At 37.8% G+C, this 20124-nt stretch overlaps 1 protein-coding gene across 4 annotated transcripts in view; it reads right to left on the minus strand.

The window, feature by feature from the left end:
* SORBS2 (sorbin and SH3 domain containing 2) overlaps window positions 1-3070 on the minus strand; it is a 204180-nt gene extending 201110 nt beyond the window's left edge. The window contains exon 1 of one of the 4 annotated variants that reach the window (XM_056489226.1): window positions 2854-3070. The gene's annotated coding sequence lies outside the window, so the exon portion shown is untranslated. The remainder of the gene's footprint in view (window positions 1-2853) is intronic. The other 3 variants (XM_056489219.1, XM_056489223.1, XM_056489224.1) reach the window with 3 other exon arrangements.
* Between the last annotated feature and the right edge of the window lie 17054 nt (window positions 3071-20124).

Consider the following 20124-nt stretch of genomic DNA (forward strand, 5'->3'; position numbering starts at 1 on the left):
GATTGATTTAAATAGAATATATGAAAGTTGAGTAGGTGACAATCTACCAGAGCCAGCAAACTAAAAGCTTAGTATGGTAAACATTTAAATTTCATGCAAAAAAAATTTCTTATTTTAAGAAAAAATAAGACTCTATTCAATCTCATAAGCAATGTAATTAGGGAGGTGTGGTAAAAAGAAAGAAGGTAAAAATCACACATTCACATAATTTGAAAAATATTGAAACAGGAGGGAGCTGGGCAGAAACAAGCCTACCTCATTCACACCACAGAATTAACTTTTAAGAAGAGCAGTATTTTAAATGATGCTATGATTCAGCCCCAAGGTCCAGAGCTTTTGTGGTTTGAAAACAAGATTTCACAGCTATTGGTGCTCCAAAGCTTGTGTGCTCTTGGGTAGATATTACAGCAAACAGTTGGACTCATTTCCACAAGGAACAATTATTTCCAAGTTTAATGCTCTGCTTTATGGTAGATTATAACAGGTTTTTTATTTTAACACTATAACAACATCCACTAAATTCTCACTGAGAAATTCAATTTCTCTAAGGTTTAAGGTGTTCCTTAAACATACCAAAACTCGCTTCCCTCACCTTGCAGAAAGTAAAGGATACTGTTAGATTACAGAAATTGGTGTGGCTCTTTATCTCAAATAATATCTATATGCTATCTTTCTCCATATTAAAGTCTCTCACAATCTTAGCCCCTCATATAACTACTAGATTAAAACTTCTAAAAAATTATAAAAGGTTAGAAAATTATTGCTTTCTAACAGAAACCAATTATTAAGTTTTGGCATATTACTGCTAAAGAAAAGGTTGACAAGAGAAAAAAGAATATAAAACAAAGCAGTATTTGGTTTGTTCTAGGAATTAAGTTAAAATACACTTCAAGCCTTTACTTGATTGTTTTTTATAGCTATTATCATACCTGGTAATAGTTATCAAAGAGCTACCCATTCCACTCTTGTTCTCAGGCTTGTATTAAAATTTTTAAGTGGGAAGTGTGAAACATTAAGAATTAATCATTAGCATCCTAAGAAAAGCCAAGAATAAGCATTTGTGTCACTTCTCATGCCTTTTGTTATGACAACTATTTTGCAGCTGCACACATAGAAACAACAATGCCATGTTGCTCACAATTGCATTCACAGCTGAAGGAAATTGTGGAGTTAGAGAAGTAAGAACATGGAATGGAGAAAGAGAGCCTTGTGCAGGAGGGGTGGGTATGCCCTGTAGGGGTGGGCAGAAGCCTTCTCAAGGGTTGGGAGATGCTTGTGTAGGTGGGAAGATCCCACGGTGGTATTCCTAAAGTGAGGGGATAGCTTTTGGGCAGGCTTGCACTCCTGAGAGAAGAGAGCTGCTGGCGGGCAGTGCCACCCCGTTCCAAAGTGACACAGGCTCGTGAGCAGCTTCTGCTTGCTGTGGGACCACTAGGAGCGAGGCTGCAGCAGTGTTCAGAGGCTGAGGGTCTCCTCTGAAGCAGATTCTGGGCTTGTGGAGACAAGTATTCACATGCTGGCAGTAAAGGTTTCCACAGGAAAGGTGCAGAGCAGTATATGCCTTCCACAGGAAGGGTGCACACAGATGGTGTTTACCAGCAAAGCATTCAGGTGGGCAGTCTGTGGAAAAGGGATCAGAGTGGGGGGGATGGCTGGGAGCAGATGATTGGATTCATGCAGAAGGAGAAGCTGCCTTTGAAGGTGGCAGGGTGAAGTGCACTGTGGCAGCACGGGTCCCTAGGCTAAGGGATTGAGGAGAGCTCGTGGGCTTGAGAGCAGTCGGTTTTTGGGGGAAGGACAGCCTTCTGAAAGGCTTGCACATGCCTGTGTGCAGCTTCCATATGGTGTGAAGGTGGTGGGGGTGGCAGGAGAGCGGGCTGACGCTATTCATGGGCTGAGTGCCTCGTGTTTTGGTGGGCTTGTCTTCCAAGAGAGGACCTGCTACGTGGGGGCCCTTCCCCGTGAGCGCAGCGCCTCGTGTTTGGAGCTTCCAGTCCTGTTGGAAGGGGCTGTTTGGGAAGCAGCAGCCACCACTAAGTGGGACAGGAGGCAGGAGTGGAGATATGTAGGGAGGAGCCTTGTCTCATGGTGACAGGGGATTGTGAGGCAAGACATGGTGGGCCAAAGCCTGCTGTGGTGATTGTGAGCAAAGTGAATGCTGTCAGGGCAGGCCTGTAGCTATGCCACAGGCACAGTCTGTGGGGTAAGGAGAGAGCCTTGTCCTGGAGTAACCACTGCTTTGCATAACTTCCATTTGTTGTGTGGGCCCTGTAGGCAGCAGCAGTGTGATGAGCACAGTGATTTCTATTTGAGGGAGTCTCATCTTGAAAAAAGGCCCTTCCAGCAAGTGGGGAGGGGTGCCTGTGAATGGCAGATGCCTGTAACAATGACAGGCTGCGTGAGGGATGACTTGAATTTCTGTGCACGACCTTCTTAGTTAACTACCCACCTCTCATCTCCACATTTTAGGTTTATTTGCAGGGAGAAGCAAAGCAAAAAACAACCTTACAAAAAGTTAAAATCATGTGTTATCTATGGACTTACATCTTACTTACATCTTACCTATATCTTACCTACTTATATCTATGGATTCTTAGCTACCTCCTTAATGCTTAAACTTTCTCTGGAAAGACTTAAGACCCACTTTAAAACAAATTCACAGAAAACTGCTGTAGCCCAACTCAGATTTCAGCTTCTACTCTGACTATTCTTTTCTCACTCCCTGCTTTAGAACACATGCTTTTTGGACCATTACTTTTTAATTTGCAATTTCTTTCCCATCCTTTATTATTGTCTAGCAGAGACACAAGCTGCCCAATGCCCAGCCAGCTCACATCCCCTCTCAGCACCTACCTGTTTCCAGTCACTTCAGTTCAGCAGGGATTTTTGTTTGCTGTTATCTTAATGCACAATCCAAATGGAACTGGAAGGATAGAGCAGTGCAGTCAGGTTTTGCAAGGTGTTTCTCTGAATCTGTGAGTACTTGTGGTGCCTGGAAGGCTCTGCTGGTGTGCTGCAGCTGACTGTAGTTCCCAGGGTAGGAATCACTGACGTTTTTCTGTCTAATGCTGGTGTTCTTCTCAGAATTTGGACTGAGGCTAGTATGGGTTATAATTTAACTTGATTGGTATGAAACTGCTTTCATTCCAAATACTGCCAAGCACACTGTCCTACTTGGGGTGCTCAGAGACAGGGCAAAGGTGACTGATAATGTCCAATTTCTTTTGTTTGCTGTAGAGGAAATAGGTGGTGGGCAAAAGCTGAAATTAAGAGAAGGAGGAAAATCTGACAAGTGAGTATGGTACTCTAACACCTAAATAATATTTACCTGAGATGTAGGTAATAGGTTCATCCTTATGAAAACCTATCAAGAGTAATAGCACAGGAGGAATTATTATAAAGTGTCTTCATGCTAAATGCTGCCATTCATAACTGTATGGATTTATTGGTTTTGAGAAATACATAGGAGTTAAAAGATAATATTGTTTTACATTAATTTATTGTTTTATGGCTATTTAGGATTCTCTTAGGGATAATTAAGATGTTGGTGCTTGACTGCAGCAACAGGTAAAGATGGGATCTGTCACCTGTTGCCATCACTGATTTTTAAGTTTCAGTGTTTTTATCTTAACAGCACTATTTCAAAGACTTCCTTTGCTGGGCTCTTACTCAGCTATGCTGTGTTTGTAGATCTAGGTTCTGAAATGCAGAAATTGACTAAATTTATTGAAATAGGGAAGTGCCCTGTGAGGTATGAAGCTTGATTCTGCCTGGTATGGTGCACTCTAGACTGCTGTGATCTTGGCACTGCTAAATTTTTATTCCACCAAAACCAGGTTCATCTTTAAAGGCCTTAAGGTAGTGCTTCTGGGAGCTGGGATTGCTATGGTAATCCTGCTCACACAGGCAACTTCAGTGGCTGCAGATAAAGTTGGTGACACAGCAGTCAGTAGGAGGAGCTGCAATGGCTTTGTTTGGATTTTATTGTTAGTTGGAACAGATTGCTTTCATCGTCCAGAGTTTTTTATTGGAAAAGGAGACTTGTGAACAATCTGTTGCCTACATTATACTCTCAAGGTTTTCACTGGGGGAGGTAGAAAGCTGTAAGCCAGCCTTGGAGCTCTACTCTTGCCTGTTAGGTAGGCAGCAGTCTACGAATGACTCAGTTGGAACCATGGCAAAGTGGAGCTCATGAAAAGCAGATATTGCTGCCATCAGCCACCCTGCTTGGTGAGTGGTTCAGAAGTGAGCTAGCTGTGCAGTGCTTGAGACACTCAGATGCCCTCCTATAGCAATACCCCTTCTTTATGGCCCAGCATAAAAATATGGAAACTTCTGCATCTTTCCTGGGGCTAGGATGAAGAATAAATTACAGAGGACACCTTTTAAACACATTCAAGGCAATTTAGAAATTTGTGCTATCTTTTAAGGGTATATTCCCTCTGGGTTGGGTAATATAGATTAAGAGGTTCTTTACCTTGCAATAATATAGCTTGCATAGAAAGCTGCATTTGGACATCTCCTGTTTTAACTGAAGAGTCTCTCATGTTCTGTCCTGCTTAATCTTTTAGTAACAGTTGGAAGAAAAGGATGATTGCTCTCAGATGAGTCCCTTTCAGCTTGACTTTTTCATAGCACAGGTAGTGACTCTTCTAAAGAGCAATAACTTGGTATAGCACTGCAATAAAGGTTTTGCCAGCCTGACTTTTCAGCATGTAAAAGATTGCAGTAGCCAATAGAAACACCAAGTGAGGAACAAAATTTGGTGTTCATAGTTACAATTGTTTGTGCTTGATTAAAGGTGTTTACATTGCAATTAAACAATATTTTGATATAAATTTCATAACAGAAAGGAAAGATTCAGTGATGTGTTATAATTACAGATCAAATCTCTAGAATGTGTTTAGTTGCATGTTTAGAAAGCAATGGACTCTGCCTACATCTCCAGATTACTTCTCTTGTCTTTGCTAGTAGCTGCAGAGCAATGTGAACAGTAATAGCAGAAATAATAAGAGTACACAAGGAGGAAAATGTGTGAAAAGCACACACCAATTTTACCTTCATGTTGTTGTCCTGCTTCTTTGTCAGGATTCCTTTTGTTGTAAATTGCTTTTGAAAGACTTTAAAACATCATGTTTGCTTAACAGCTGGAGTGCTGTGTTTGCTGAGGTGTATCCAAAAATGGTGCTTGGCAACAAAGTTCAGAGATTTTTAGAATAATAGTAACTGGTGCCCACATCTTTGAAGAAAATTGGACTTCTCATTGTGAAAGATAAATGTGACTTTGCTATAAGTGATTCTCTGCATAAAACTTTGGTACTGATGATGGATTAATCTTAAATAGTGTCTTGAAAATGTCCCAGTAAAGAATAATAGGAGACATTTTTGTGACTAGTTACATAATAATTTTTCCATTTGTCCACCTTGATTCAATTTATCCACTTAATTTTCTTTCTATAGAAAACCTAGTGGGTTTTCTATATTTCACTTCCATGTTTGACTCCTTCAATTCTGTGAAACATGTCCTTATAACTCACAATATAATTTGAGAACAGTGTCCTAAATTGTCTAATTCACAGCTGGGCTTATTATGCTCAAAATATTTTCCAGAGTGATTGTTGGCACAGAGCAAAACAAGATTAAGTGTTGTTCACAATGGGTTGCTTCAAAGTTGTTTTGATTTTTTTCAGAGTGTCATGTCTTGTTTTTAAAGCCAAGCATTGTGGTTTAACCCGTTAGCAAGCCAGTGCAGGCACTTGCCCACCTGAAAGGTGGAGCTGAACCACTCTGTCACCCATGAAATAAAACAGTTTGTAGGACTTCTGGATGTAGTTAAATACCCTGAAACTCAGAGCAAGTAAAATTCTGATAGATTGAGGTACCCTGTACATTTTTATGCATGAGCAACTTGTTTCCATTAAACCCTTCCTGGGCAAGATTTTATCTGACATCAAGCAGTTTGAATGAAATTCTGAATGAAATGTGGTCATGGTCAAAGACAGAAGTAGCAGATGAAATATGACAATGAAGTAAATGCATATTCATGTATTTTGGGTAAGAAATTATTTTTTATTTGAGTGGTTTTTTTCTGCACAACACTTAATTTAGAATCTACACTTAATTTAGTAGATTCTATTTAGTAGAAAAATTTGAAGTTCCTTAAGAGTGATGGAAAATACCTACAATTTTCATATCCTATAGAACTAAAATCTGGAATATTTTATATAATTTGGACAATGGAAAAATATGAAAGCTCTGAATCCAGCAAAAAGGGAAAGATCTTGTTAGCTTTTAGCAGGCTTTATCTATGCCCAGGTCTTTGCTTTTACTCCCTGCATACCTTTACACTTAGATAAATATTGTGATGTAATAGTCTATGGACCATATCCCAGGCTGCCAAGGTAATTCACCTGGCTTGCACCCTGCTTTTGACCATCCAAGAATTTCTTGTCCTGGCAAAGGAATGAGCCACAGGCCAAATCCATATTCTGATGGGAGCTGCTTATTTGACAGTCTTGACCTTCTCTCCCTGCCAAAGACCAAAATGAAGTAGCAAAGAGTTTTGTAATCTGTAAATATATATCTATGTGTGTGTATATATATATATATATATATAAAATAGGAGAAAAACTGAAGTATGTTATTCTAATCTCCATAACTGGCAATTTTAGCAGGAAGGTGGATTCCTTCTTATTATTTTAAAGCTGTGTTCACAATAAGAGAAGCTACTTACACAAAACTCTTGAGGTGGGGAGGGTGTGGGGAAGTTATACATATCTGACAGTGGGATAAATAACATTAAAAACTTTCTATTTAGACTAGAGTGTTATTCTGAACCAGATTTTTAATCTGCTTCTAACCCAACAGAAATCAATTTGACTATCAGTGTCTGAATTGCACCATAAACTTGAAGCATTATTCTTAATCAGGATTATAAAAAGATATGTGCCAGGGAAAGGGAAGATGAGAAGAAGCTTTAAGGCCAATGAAATTGTTACTGCCTTTCACCTAAGCCCATGCACTGAGTATGTGATATTAAAACGTTTAGAGGCTGAAGACCAGACAGTAATGAGCATTAACCAAAGGGGTGTTAGCAAAATTTACACTGGATAATGCTGTTCATATATTGGGGTGACTGGAGAAATGGTGCATAGAAAAACAAACTTCATCTAATATCTTATGTCAGCATTTTTCCTCATAGCATGCAAGTGAATATTTAAATTATGAAGCAGGTAGTGTTTTAGTGAGAATTTCCAGCAGAAAATGCAAACTTAAAAAAGAAAAACCAAACAAGCAAACAAACTGAAAGGCCTTTTTTAAAAAAAATTGTTCTTCAGGGGGTCTTTGAGTGTCAAGATAGAGAATCTGAGAGAGAATCTGACTTCAGTCAGAAATAAAATAATGACTGATGATGATATTAATCTAATTTCAAACTGTGTCCAGGGATCTAGGATGTTCAGGATTAAGAATTTCTGCTGGAAATGTTTAGTAACTTTCCACAGGGAAAGATAGTTCCAGGACAAGACACGGGGTCAAACCCTAGCCAAGTGAGGTGCACAGGATAATCCCACTTTGTGGAAGGCACAGGTTGCTGTCCTAGTTGATGCAAAAAATTGAAGGAAGGCTGCTTCTCTATCCATCTCTTCTGGTTTAGACCTCCATTCCCCTAAAGACAGAAAGCCTGATGTATGCTTGAGCTCATGGAGAAATTTTGGAATATAAAATACATAGACATGACCTTGAAAGTTAATATTTGACAGCATGCCAAATTACTTTGAGGATTATCATGAAAAATTACTTCTACTGAAACCCTTTGTAGTATTGTTTTTAAGCAGGAATTTGTTAACTTTCCAGACATACTTTTTATATCCACCTGTCTTGTAATATTTTACTTGATAACACTTACTGAAATGTTTGTCAGGCCTATTAGGATCTTGGTTGGTTAGCTTCAAATACAACTCAATATTTATAAACCTTCTTGCTGATAAAAGGGAAATGGTGCAATATATGCACCATAATACTGTAGCTGCCTGGTTGGTGACCAGTTCTCTCTGTGCTTGGAAGTGTGTGCATTTCTTGAACATGCTGTAACTCATCGCTATTCTATATTGGTGCAAATTCCTGAAAGTCAAGCAAGCATGCTTTTTAAACAGAATCCTTGGCAACAAGAAGAAAGGGGAAAAAAATCCAAAGGGCTTATTTTTCTAAAGATTGACAGAGGCTACAAGTTGAGAGGTGAATCAAGTAAGCTGGATAATATCCAGAAAGTGAGATTAAGAAGAAAGGAAAGAATCCTAGGCTCAGGCAGCAGAATGATAGAGTAATTTTCTAGGACTTAATAGCGTGACATCAGTGAGCCTTTTAGTTCTGTCTGCCAGTGTATTTATTTCCTTTCTAACTTAAGTTCAGTTTGTTTTACTTTTAATTCTGTTCCCAGAAAAAGCATGAGTCACCTCTTGCAAATAGATCCATGTTCCTGAACAGTGCAAGTTTTTATACACGAACTGAACGGTTTTCAAAGTCGAGAGAACAGAAAACAAACAAGTTCTTTAGAATATACTTGAGCTGCTGTTGATCACTAAATAGCTGCAGCCAGATCCTTTGCTGATGCAAATGGGTATAACTTCCATTGATTCCAAGAGGGCTGTGTTGACCCTTTACAATACAATAAGGTACTGGGTAGAGAGCTACTACCATCCCACAATCAGGTTTTGTTTGAAAAGAAAGTTTTCTCTTGAGGCCATATAGAACTGCTTGTAACAGCCTTCAATAAATGCTGCTGAATGAATGAAATAGTTTTAATTTTCCTCTGCTCAGTAAGTATTGTCAGCCTGGTCAGTACTACTAGTCACTTGAAATGAGAATTTGCAGCAGCATCCATGAAGTTCTAGAGCACCAGAACCCTGAGAAAAAGATTTATTTCCTGTACTTTTACTCCCAGGTCCAGCATGAAGAGTCAATAGCTAATATCAGCTCAGATGTGTTGGAAAAGGAGATGTCCAGCTCTAGGACTGAAGACAAAACAAGTATTGGATTCCTTATGCATGTGTTGGCTGCTTACTGCTGTGTGGTAGAATGGTCAGAGTTAAAAAGTGCTGATGATAAAGAAGACACCATATTACAGTTGCCTGTGAAGGAGTTAAATTATCAGGTTTTTTAAAAGGAACAAAAGGATGTAAAGAAAGCTTTATAGTAAATATGTTTGCTTCTGTTGAAAAATCAGGGGTTTAAAGTTCAATAAGTTTTTGGCTTTGCCAATATACAGAATTTTATTCTATTACATGATCATATTTTTCCCATATGTGCATCATTTGGGATATATAATAAGTATATTTTGAAGGGTGCCAAAATTGAACATCACTCATAATTTATTTGGATATATTTTCTACCTAAATTTAAAAAAAAATATTTTCCTCTACATATGAGTAATAATAATCCAAGTCTTCTAATGCTATAATATTCGTTCACATATACTAATTTAATGGGTTTACTATATACTTTATAGTATCATTTCCCCTGTATTTTAGTTGAAAGCTAAAATGATGAGCAAAATGGAGGAAACCTTCATGCTCTCTCAACTTTTCTAGTGCACAGGTATTTACAGCAAGAAAATGGCAGTAGATATTTTCTTTTACTGATGTTGGCTTGTATGTTCTTAAGTATTTAACTTAAATTCTTTAATGATGACTCTGAAAACCTCTACATGAGGAACACTCTAAGACATAGACTGTTAATGAGTCTTAGCATTCATACTGAGACCAGATCAGAAGCTGTTCTAGGCAAAGTAATCTTGGACTCAGCACTTCTGACAGAGAGAACACTCAACAGAAGCCCTCATTTCAGGACATCGAGAGTATTAACAGCTTTGGCTAGTTAAATTGAAGCACTATATAACTTATTTTCTCTTCTAGACTTTATAGAAACGTGCAGAGATGAAAACACCATGCTTTAGGTCACATTTCTAATTCTTACCTACTGCCAGACATTGAAAGGAGTATTTATTCCTCCACCCTAGGCTACCAATGCAATACAAATTTTGCAAAAAAGCAGAAATTCTAGACTGTTGGAGCAGATGTTAATCCATGCTTTCAAATGAATCCTGAATCCTATACCCTGTTCCTGGTGGAATAAGACTAACTATATTTAAAATCTAAATTTGAATACAGAGGTGGACTGTGCACCAATTCAAGTTTGCTGCAGTATTGCATAGTCTACATTATATCTGTTTAAATGTATGCTTAATAATGCTTAAATGTATAAATAAATGCTTTGGCACTGGCTGTTTCAGTTTCTCACCAGCACTGTGTAAAGATCTCAGTTAAGCCTCACGGCTTTCTAACAATATTATCAGCAAATATTCCCCTGTATCACCTATAAAGTAAAGGGGAGCCTGAAATTTGCTTTCACTGTGAGTGGTACATTTGGTGCTTTCCTTTAATCAAACTCAGATTTGACCAAGTGAGAACACATTAGAAGGAAACTAAACTGGCCTGGCCTCTCTGGAATGGATCCTGTGAAGCCATAGTTGAAGATGGAGGAAGGACCTCTGAAGACAATTCAGTCAAAGCTCTGTGCAAAGGAAGGTCAGGTAGAGCAGCTTGATATTAGCTGTGTCCACTCTGGTCTTGAGTATCTCCAAGGATGGAGATTTTATAACCTTTGAAACCTGTTCCAGTGTTTCATCACCCTAAGTAAAAACTTTTTTGTTTAAACAATTTCCAGTATTTCCATCCTTTCTCTGGCTACTACAGAAAGGGTTTGGTACAGAATCTACATGCTCCCATCAGGTACTTCTCCAGGCTGAACATTCAAACTGTCATATGAAAAACACTGTGATCTTTTAATTGCTTTTACTGCCCTTGCTCTGGTGTGTTGATATCAGTCATGTACCTAGGGAGCCCAGATTGTCCACAGAGGTCTTAGCAGTTCTGAGTGTAGGGAGAGAACTGCCCCCATCAGCCTGCTGGCTAATGCATCTCAACATGTTGGCATGATTTGCTGCACAGGTTGGGTTCAACTTGTTTTCCATTAAGATCCAGGTCTTCTGCCTGCTGCCATGCCACTTTCCATTCAAATGCACCACTCTGTGCTTGGGTACTTGAGGTTATTCCTCCTCAGGTGAAAGACTTTTGAGCATCCCTTGGATTATCAGGTTAGCCTTAAAAGTATTTCTACCAAAAGACTCTTTTTCTTAGAGATTACATAAAGCTTCAACAGCAAAATGCTTTTGATTTGGGCAGGACCATGGGAATCAGAAAAACAAATCAGGACCTTGCCAGCTCTAAATACTGCAACCTTAAATCAAAACTTGTGGGTAAGTACAGATGTAAAATGAGTTTGTATAGACAGTCACTTTATCCTAATTTCACCATGTATTTCCCAAATACTTCCTAGAAAAAGCAAATTTGCAAGTGAGGGCTGGTGGTTTTGTACAAAATGCCTCTTCCAGATTTTATTTTCTAAAACTGTTTGTGAGGTGCTGCAAGTGGGTGGCACTGGTGGTATGCAGTGTTGGAATTCTGCCTTGACCCTGCCAAGATCCATTCAAGCAATGATCTTTGAATACTTCTTTCCAAACCACATGACGGGCTTTTGGCTTCTGCAAAGGTTATGTTTATCCAAAACCACCCTTAAAATTCAGTCCAAAAAACCCCAAATGTCCTGTTTAGGATATCTAAAATCAGTTTCTTGTAATTGTTTTTTCCTGCAGCCATTGGTCATGAGCTTAAGGCTATGCTTCCAGTCTGGGTGATTAGTTGTAATGTCATTGTTCTCCTGTCCTTGCTGGCCATGTGTGTACGTGCATCTATAAAAATATTTTTCCTTTTACTACTGCTGGATCCAGGGTAGTAATATAAGTGAAAGCTTTCTTTGCTGTATGTCATTGCAAGAGTGTTTCAAGCATCAAAATGGAAGTTAAAGATCTTAAAAGCCAGTTAGGTTGCATTTGCCACAACATATGTATTGTTATGATGACAGATTTGCAACAGAGATCTTGAGTAGCTGGGGAAGAATTAATATGGCTTCATGTTATCAAGAAACATGATGATTGTTCTTATCTTAGGGCCTAAACTCTTTTCAATGCATTACACATTGATGAAAACATGATAAATTGGATTAGGCAGCAAAGCTGTGGAAAAACTTGCTGATCAACAAAAAAATGCAGTAAAAATTCAAAAAATACTGTACAAGCTGCAAAGAATTTGGTTGTTCTATTGCTCTGTCTTCTGCAGATAAACCTGGTATCAAACCTCTAAAAGCTTCTTCTTGAGACGTTCTAAAGTAAAAAATAACAATGGCACCAAGAAAATGGAAATGTTCAAGCATCAGTTTATGTGCAGAGGAATAAGCTTTTGCATTTTTAACCAGTTAATGGGTATATTTACTTAAGTTATAAATAAACAGCCTGAGGCTGTATATAAGTCTTATTAGGATGACTTTTCAGAAAACTAACTTAGAGTTGCTGTGCTTTGAATCTAAGGGTCTGTAGCTCCACCCCCTTAATGGACTGTGGTTGTAGGAGGGTTTTTCTCAGCATAAGGTTGATAGTGAACAGAGGTGGTGACAGATTATGTTTTAGCATCTCAGGGACTTTCCAGGGTTGACTGAATACATTCCCCACCACACTCAGCACTAGAAAGGTTCCCTGCTCCTGGTGCTTGGCAGGTCAGCGCAGTGAGGAGCACCTTGATACACTCTGCAGTGTCCTGAACCTTCCTTCCATTAGACATGCTCACTTGTCCTTCAGCACAGGAACCTCAGCACATCTTCCACTCTCTTTCCAAAGGATTCTGCTTCAGTCTGTGTAGGAGATACAAACATAATAATAGCTCACACAAGAAGTAAAGTACGTCAAAAGCAAAACATCCTGATAAAATGTGAAACCCTGGAAGAAGATGCATCTGTATGTGTAGGTTGAAGTAAAACAATAAAGACTTATATCCAACTGTGCCTTTAGTGCCTTGCTTGTTTCTTTTACTGAAACTGAATGCCCACTGCAGTGCATTAGCTTTCCCATTCAATGTAATTCAACTGGAGCTAAGTGAACCCTTCTGCCATAATTTTTGTCCATCCTTTAAAGTATCATTTGAAAGTAATTTCATAGGGATAAGTGACTTAAGTCGGTAGCTTAATGACTTGCCATGACTAAATTTGTGAATTTATTATGCAGTGAAATAAGGACCATGATGTGAATATTGAAGTGTCACAGTCAAATTCTACTTTTGCTCAGTCCCAGTTACAAGAGCAGGCTTTGTAGAAGAGTACTGAATAATGAGTTTGTGCTGGGGAATGCCCACGGCTGCCCAGCATTTGATGCAGTGTCATCTTTTTTTCCTAATTCACAGCTATAAGACTGCCTTTTATCTTGACACATAAACATTTGGCAGACTTTCATTATTTATGTTTATCACAGCCCTTATGCTTTTGCATAAATCATTGCAATTGGTTTTTAATGTGACCTAGATAAACAGAATCTCACTGTACATTGTAAGAAATTCCAAGTTAGAATCCTGTTTCATGAATACCTGTATTCATAAGCTACACGAATATAACATTGATGCTTGTGACACTCATTGCTTTCATGTTTCCAAAGACAAGTTTGGAAAGGTATGCATGAGAAACCTACTGCTGAGACCTGGGGTAGCAAGTTTCCCATAGCATTCCTAGAATAACAGAGGAAGAAATATGCAAATCACTTCAAACCCAGACACTTTGGACACAGCTTACAAATTAGTCTTTTTGGCATAAATCCTAGTTCAATAGCTTGATTATTCAACTGTAGTTTTGCACTCCTGCTACAAAAGGAAGGAATTTCAAGCACGTTGTTTGTGAGCTGCTTACAAGCCCTCCCCTATGAACCCTGGACCTTTTTCTTAGCTGCAGCAAAGCAGTCTGAGAACATACCACAGACCAGTGTGCTGGAATAGTTTTTAAATGTTAATGAATAATATGATTACTTTATTAGAGGACCCTTCTGTGATGTGTTTCCAGGCACTGTTCAGGAATGTATTTATGCACACAATGTTTTATTTGCTTTAGAGAACTAATCATTTTTTTTGATACCCTTTGACCTTCTCCTTCACTCCCCCTTTTCAACTTTTCAAGTTGTTGATGTAAAAATTCTGTGAAACAAAGCAGGGTAACTGGCAGAGAACAGTGTTCTAATGCCTGCTATAAGTATTTTTGAAGAGTCACGATCTATTCTGTATCCAAATGATTAAGGAGATCCTGTCTATGCAACAGGATTAATCACTCCTTCAATTATGTCCCTGAACTGCTTCCAGAGCTCTGATATCTTATTTCTTCATCTCATATTACATGTGACAGGAATGAAAAGTGGCTGTAAAAAACAAGTGGGCACTACTTCCTATTCTAGTCCCCAGTATACATAAAACCACAATCCTACTTATATCTGGCATTAAAAAAACTGGATAACATTCTCACTTTTGGGAGAATACAACAACATTGATGGAAATAAGTCAGGCATTTTTCTTTAAAGCAGGTTGACAACTTGAAAATTAAAACAGCTCATCCAAGCAGCTGTAAATTGCATGACTAGCACTTACTCAGCAAATGACTTCCTGTGGACCTCACTGACCTTGTCAATATTGTGAGGGGCATGGCTTCAGATGGAGAGAAATTGCTTTTGAACAGTTGCTCTGAGAATGTACAAACAAGTATCTCTGTAACAAGGAGGCATGAGATAACTTAAAAATGCATGAGAATTTTTAAAGCATAGAAACAACATACAAAAATTTTCTGTGTATTTGGTGTTCCTGATCACCCCCAGCTTTCTTGCTTGTCTCACTGTTTTGTGTTTAAAGCCATAATTTTAATAATAATTCTTTAAAAAAAAACCCCAAACAATCTCAGCTTGTTTGGAGGGGAGGTTATTCATTAGCTGTCATATTTATGTAAGAGCTTCCAGCTGTCAACTTAATTGGAATAACATGCAAAATAAGGCTTTCTTAGCCCAAAGTTTTACTCTGATGTAAGGTCAATTTCAAGCCAAGATAAGTTTTTCTGAGAATCTAAATTATGTGCATGTCATGGTTCCAGTTGGCAATACTAGTGAGATCTGCTGGTCTGCACTAGATTCCTTTCTGTACCTGTTTAAGCTAAAGTAAATATTATCTATTGAAAATATATTTCTCCAAGGTATAACACTAATTTTAGCTTCGGATTCTGGATTCTGTGAAATTTATCCTTTTTTTTTTCTTCTAATAACTGTTTGTAACCAAAAATTCATCCAGGCAACTCAATAGACAATTAAAATAAGATTCAAACTCCTCTGTTTTTAAGTTTGTAAATATTTTGCCTCCCTCCATAATTTTTAAAAAATTTTTGCAGTTCACCTCTGCACTTGTTTACAAAGTAGACAAATTACAGAATTGTGCTGTGAACTGTCTTGCTTCTTGGCAGCAGTGATTTTATTTGCAATTTGAAGGATTTGCTGTCTCTCACCTACTGTTTCCTGAGTACCTTCTGTAATGGCCTTGGCAGCAGAAATGATTTGGAAGTTAAACAGTGTTGCTCAAGGAAGCACCATTTAACTCAAACAGTTTTGCTGTGTGCTTAGATATGTCCAGCCACTGTGACTTAGGTGAGGCAGCTCAGTGCTGTTGCACACCTTGAAGTGTTCCTGGACTATAGAACCTGCAAGCACTGCAGAACTTGCATTGTGGATCTTTTGCAGAGTTTTTTGGCATTTCAAAATGGAATCTTTCAACCAGCACTAACACTATGGCAATGTCCAGAATTTTCAGGCTGTCAGGTGCACTATAAATTCAGATACTGTTTGTGGTAAAGGACTTAAAACTTTATTCAGAAATACCCAACTGAGTTATTTCAATGGAACAAGAGAGAATGGAGAAAATAGCAATACAATAATCTGTTGGAACAGAACAGGAAGCTGTTAAGGCCTTGGATTTCATGGTCAGTTCACTTTCAATACAGGTGGGAAAAATCTCATGTAGGAACTGATTTGGAAAACCAGTTCAGTTCTAGGCTGTTCATTCCTGGCTGAACACACAAATATAGCTGATACTATGCAGTATATTCTATCTGCAGGTGCCCATGTTTGCACTAAAAATTGAAACCTAATTTCATCTTCACCTATAGGATAGAGAAAATGATAAAAGGGTAATAAAATAGCCAGCCCAGACTTACACTGTAAGGGAACATCAAAGGACAGAATTTCTTATGATCTGCATATTTGCAACACATTTTACCCTTACCCTTATCTGAAACAAAACTAATAGCATGACTTCCTACTGACATTGTTTGGAAGTATTAAATCAAAATTATTCATTACTTGTGCCTTCAACTTATGTATTTTTAGATACAGTAACCTGTATTGAAATTTAGCTACAAAAATGTTCCACTACCTATGCTGCCAATTCAAAACAACTTATCATTACTGTGTATGAATAGATTTCATAGCTGGCTTTGATGAGCAGTGCAAAAGGCTAGATTCCAATACCAAGTGTTCCTACATTGTGAATTACCACACTTTGTGTTCAGATCTGCTTGCTTCTACAAATTAGCACAAGAATTCAGAAAGAAAAACCATTTCAAAGGCTTTTTAGTAAGGCATATATCCTCATGGCAGGAATCAGAGTAAGCTGATAGAAGAGACAGGTGAATCAAAAGAAAAATCCTCAGCTGCTCTGTCTGTTGCAAAAGAACCACTTCCAAGTGCTTTCAGTTTTCTGGTTTGGTGTTTTGTTGTTGCTATTTGTTTGTTTGTTTGTTTCATAACTGTAATTAATCCACCACCAGAAAATCATATGAATAATTTGTGGGCAGTCTTGGAGAAGGTTAAGGCTTGTATCTTAGAAATAATAAGCCATGTATTTTAGGTATCTCAGCACTGTCATAATGACACACCTCTGAATTTTACAGGATGTAGTCTGTTATAAAACTGCTGAAGTACAGTTCTGTCCATATGTTACTCCTTATGTTATTTGGATAAAATTCTGGTACATTCAGTAGCAGCAGCAGGCAGCTTATGAGTAGAATACATATACCAGATTCTACAGGCTGTGGTCCTGGCTTTTTTTTTTTTTTTTTTCCGTCTAAATAAAATGATTCATTCTATGGGTATTAAACGTTCAGTTACTTGGGATAAGACTGTGGAATTTCTTGCAATTCTAAATTTAATTGAACAAATTGGATCGTGTCAGCCATGTAGCCCTGATTCTGAAGCAGCTGAAGGATCAATTACAAGTTTTTGTAAGGAACTTTGGACTTCATGAGCTACTTTGAGGGTTTGTACCGATTTCTAAATAGAAACCAACCGGCTGGTTAGAGCTCTGCAGAAAGTTACTGCTGACATCTAGTGGTGTTCTTTGAGAATACTAAACTCTGACAAATTTGACACCACGAATAAATGCAACTGCTAACCCGACGTCGATGCTGCATTTTCAAACTAAAAAAAAAAAAAAAAGTGACATTTCCTGTTATAAATAGCTTTCTTCGGGAGAGGTGGGGTGGAATAGTGCCAACAGCAGCGATTTCAGCTCTATGCTTTTGGTATTATTTTACTCTGTTATACAGAAAATATAATTCAATGTATTTCTCCTAACTTTCCTATAATCAAAGTAACTAAAATAAAATATTTCTCATAGTTACATTATTTGGTTAGTTGATAAATAATGCAGTACAAAAATACTTACAAAGTATTCTGGATCCATTACTTTTGTATCAATCTATTTGTATTTCAACTATTAGCCACAGTAAAGCAGTGACTAATAGTTCCAGGTCTAAAAATCTCAAGGAACTTCAAGAAACCTGTTCAGTATTTGGCCAGGTAGTACTATATGGGATCAAATCTGCTGTGTTTACTAACTTCTGTGGTTTCTCTAAATGAAAAGCTCATTTTTTGTTTCAATGCTTTTAATTTAAGGTTTTGGGGTTTTTTTTACCTATACTGTTAGCACAAGGAATTCAAATCAGAAGAGATGCACAGTATCCACTGTCCATTTATAAAGTACAGTAAAGGGAGATCACTTCCAGAGCAGGTTCTTAGCAGGTAGAGAAACTTCAGTTATGTCATTTGGAGGATACAAATAACTCTTTTGAGACACTCTGGCTGAGGCTATATACACATGCATTTGTTTTTGTTAGAGATATAGATATTAGGTATGTAGATTTAAGATGCTGAACTTCAGTTGAAGAGAAATTAATTTGATTTTTGGTCATGTTTATGCAGATAGATGACCCTGATTTTACAAAGTGTTTCCCAGTGTGATCAGGAGTGATCTGGCATGAAGAACATAATACAACACCTAACTTGTGTGGTGTAATTAAAAGGAAAAACTGATGTGAAGTCTCTTTTAGACAACCTATGTACTTTATTTCCCCAGTACGGATTATACTTTATGCTTGACATAGCCATGCATGCTGAACTGAAGTAGGTTACTTAGATACACTGAGACTTCATTTCTCACCTAAATTCCAAAACATTGAAGCTATTAACTAGACAAACACATACAAACACACATAATTGCATAATTAATCTTTGGACAATTAATAAGAAATTCCTGATGGGTTGTGTTTATTCAATTGGGAAGTATTAGAATGTAAGGAATATAAGGAAGAATGTAAGCATGTAAGGAAGTTCCTACTGCCCAATAGAAGGTCAGCCTATGCTGTAAATTTAAACTGTCAATGATCTTTGTGTGCAAGTCCTCTTTTCACAGGTGTACATAATCAGAAACAGTATAAACATGGGAGCACAGTATTGTGAAGAAACTGCACTAAGGTTGAAGCAATCAAAAAGGCAGTATTACAAAAGGAAGGGCTTCAGGGAACCTAGAACATAGGCATGGTGTTTTGGCTAAATATATATTCTGAGTTTACTTTCTTCATATTCAGTATTGATGTCACAGCAATGAGCTTCTGGCTGGTGAAACCCACCCAATCTTCTCAAATCTTGCAGCATGCAAGACACATGCAGAAACTACAGCTTCAGAAGCTTCTGGACAGTCCAGAAAGCACTGCTTGGCAAGCTCCCCCTTTTTTCCCCCTCTTTGTATTGCTTCTACAGACAGTAATGCTAGAACATTAATGTAACATTTTTTCACAGAGCTTTTCAATGTTCTTCTCACAATTTCCTCTTGCTGTCTTTCTCTTTACACATGCTTTCTCCTTAAGCAACTTCCAAATGAGTAGCCCTGCTTTCATCATCCAATAAGGAGAAGACAGAATTGAAACCTTAACAAAAAATAAACTAAATCAATGGATAGAGATTCTTTTTTCAGGCTGTCTTCACATCCATATTTGTTTTATATATATATATATATAAAGAAGCCTATAATCTTGTCTTTAAAAGACAGTTCCCAACCATGCATAATGTGAATGACATGATTACAACCAATAGATTAACAAGTTACATGTTTGCATTTTCCTTTTTGGAGAAATACAATACAGGGATTCTAAAATCTCCCATTCTTCTGTAAAAAATAGATTTCACTTTCTGAAAAAGTAACACCTTAATGTCTGTATTGCTGAGCATCCCAGAGATTCAGATCAGTATGTGGTGTAATATCTGTAAACCACAAGCAACCTATCAATTGACAGGAGGCAATGCCTTGCTTCATGTGACAATTTTTCTAACAAGTATTTGCCCTGTACATATTATTGACAGGTCTGTAACAATTTTTCCTATTGCAAAGTGTCAATGTATGTTCTCACTCCTGCACTTTTTCTGTGCAATATTCTTTCTGCTTTTCAATTTGTACTGCAGGTTTGTGGTTCCTTACACTGTAGGTAGTGTTTCAGTCTCTGATGGTGGCCTGTGCAGATGTTTGGCAGATCCTCCTGATCTAGACTGTCTGTAAAAGCAGGAAGCAGATCCCAATGACATGGACTGTCACTTACAGGTTTTATTTGGCCATGCTGCTTGGCAAGATTTTCTGCAGAGTGTAAAATCATCTCTTGCAGAATCTTTCTAGCTCTTAGTATATATATTTTTTTAACTAACAATGATCAGCAATTGGTTGCAAAACTGAAGGTTTCTAATGGATATTAAAAACTCTCAGACAGACTTAAGTAGTCTCTGTGGTGGCCTTCAATCATCAGGTCATCTTGCATATTTCCTGTGTTACTAGCAGTGAATGG

The sequence above is a fragment of the Oenanthe melanoleuca genome, chromosome 4, assembly GCF_029582105.1.
Source record: "Oenanthe melanoleuca isolate GR-GAL-2019-014 chromosome 4, OMel1.0, whole genome shotgun sequence".
Classification (NCBI taxonomy): domain Eukaryota; kingdom Metazoa; phylum Chordata; class Aves; order Passeriformes; family Muscicapidae; genus Oenanthe; species Oenanthe melanoleuca.